This window comes from Physeter macrocephalus, chromosome 2 (assembly GCF_002837175.3).
Source record: "Physeter macrocephalus isolate SW-GA chromosome 2, ASM283717v5, whole genome shotgun sequence".
Lineage (NCBI taxonomy): Eukaryota > Metazoa > Chordata > Mammalia > Artiodactyla > Physeteridae > Physeter > Physeter macrocephalus.
This window is the reverse complement of record NC_041215.1, coordinates 16,339,741-16,341,793: the sequence shown is the minus strand read 5'-3', so window position 1 is coordinate 16,341,793 and position 2,053 is coordinate 16,339,741. Positions and strand designations below refer to the sequence as shown.

At 41.4% G+C, this 2,053-nt stretch overlaps 1 pseudogene; it reads right to left on the bottom strand.

Moving 5' to 3' along the window:
- Positions 1–461: 461 nt before the first annotated feature.
- LOC102975999 (zinc finger protein 791-like) overlaps positions 462–2,053 on the bottom strand; it is a 3,770-nt pseudogene continuing 2,178 nt past the window's right edge.

The window sequence follows — 2,053 nt, the reverse complement described above, 5'->3', positions numbered from 1 at the left end:
AAAATTAAACCTAACTGCATATTAGAAATACACTTCAATTTACCCATCAGTTCAAGAGGCTTCAAAATACAAAGAGAAAATATCATTAACTCATTTAACAAAAAAGAACTACCTATTAATCTTATGTATTACTATTGAAAGGCAACTCACAGAATTACCTCACCTCAATCGCCGTTTCTAAAAGTAATTGGGGGCTTCCCTGGTGGCGCAGTGGTTGAGAGTCCGCCTGCAGGGGACACGGGCCGTGGCCGCTGAGCCTGCGCGTCCGGAGTCTGTGCCCCGCAATGGGAGAGGCCACAACAGTGAGAGGCCCATGTACCAAAGAAAGAAAGAGGCTTAGCAAACATATTTAAATTTTTATAATTCTTTCATATTGTAATTTTTCTTACACTTTATACATAGGTTAATTTCCAGCAAGTTTTCTAATGTTACCCACATTTTTTTTCTTTTCCATAAGAGTTTTAACATGTAGGGATGGGGTCAAATGAAGTCTTTCCCACGTTGTTTACATTCAAGAGTATCCAGTGACTCCCTTTATGCCTTCGGGATGAACTGGGAGGACTAAAGTCTTTCCCACATTCTTCACATCTGTATGGTTTCTCTCCAGTGTGCAGTCTCATATGTCTTTGAAAGTTTGTATGATAAATGAAGGCTTTCTCACATTTATCACATTTAAAGGGTTTCTTTCAGGACTTCCCTGGTGGCACAGTGGTTAAGAATCCACCTGCCAGTGCAGGGGACACGGGTTCGAGCCTTGGTCCAGGAAGATCCCACCTGCTGTGGAGCAACTAAGCCCGTGTGACACAGCTACTGAACCTGCACTCTAGAGCCCATGAGCCACAACTACTGAAGCCTGCGCACCTAGAGCCCATGCTCTGCAACGAGAAGCCACTGCAATGAAAAACCCGTGCGCTACAACGAAAAGTAGCCCCCACTTGCCACAACTAGGGAAAGCCCACACGCAGCAACAAAGACCCAACGCAGCCAAAAATAAAAGTTAAAAATGTTTAAAAAAATAAATAAAATAAAGGGTTTCTCTCCAGTATGAATTCTTTCGTGTACTTGCACATAACTGGAACAACTGAAGCCTTTACCACATATTTTACATTCATAGGGTTTCTCTCCAGTGTGTCTCCTTTCATGTATTTGAAATGAACTGGGAGAAAAGAATGTTTTCTCACATTCCTTACATTTATAAGGTCCATCTCCAGTGTGAATGATCATGTGTGCTTGGAAGCTAGAAAGAGAAAGAAAGGCTTTCCCACACTGCTTACATTCATAGGGTTTCTCTCCTTTGTGAGTCCTCTCGTGTGTATGTAAGGAACTCTGGTATCTGTAGGGTTTCCCACATGCCTTACATTGATAGGGTTTCTCTCCAGTATGAATTCTTCCATGTCTTTGAAGAGAACTGGGGCAGCTGAATGCTTTGGTACATTCTTTACATTTGTATGGTTTCTCGCCACTATGATTTCTTTCATGTATTTTGAAACCTAGATGAGAATTGAAAGCTTTACCACATTCGTTACATTCGTAGGGTTTCTCTCCAGTGTGAATTCTTTCATGTATTTTTAAACCTCGAAGGGAAATATAAGCCTTACCACATTGCTTACATGCACAGAATTGCTCTACTGTGCCAGTTCTGTCATGTGTTTGATATCTATAGGTTCTTCCAGAGTGTTTACACTGATAGGGTTTCTCTTCAGTGTGAGTTCTTTCATGCACTCGAAGTGTAACTGGAACAACTGAGGGCTTTCCCACGTTCCTTACATTTATAAGGAGCATCTCCAGTACGCGTTATCACACGTCTTCGAAGGGTTTTGAGACACATAATAAAAGCTTTCCCACAGTCTTTACATTTATACATTTTCTCTCCATTGTGATTTTTCATGTTTTTTAAAACACTGCAGATAACTAAAGGCTTTCCCACATGCCTTACATTTATACGTCTTCTCTCCATATTTCTTTTTTTTTTTTTCTCTTTTTTTTTTTTTGCGGTACGCGGGCCTGTCACTGTTGTGGCTTCTCCCTTTGCGGAGCACAGGCTCCGGACGCG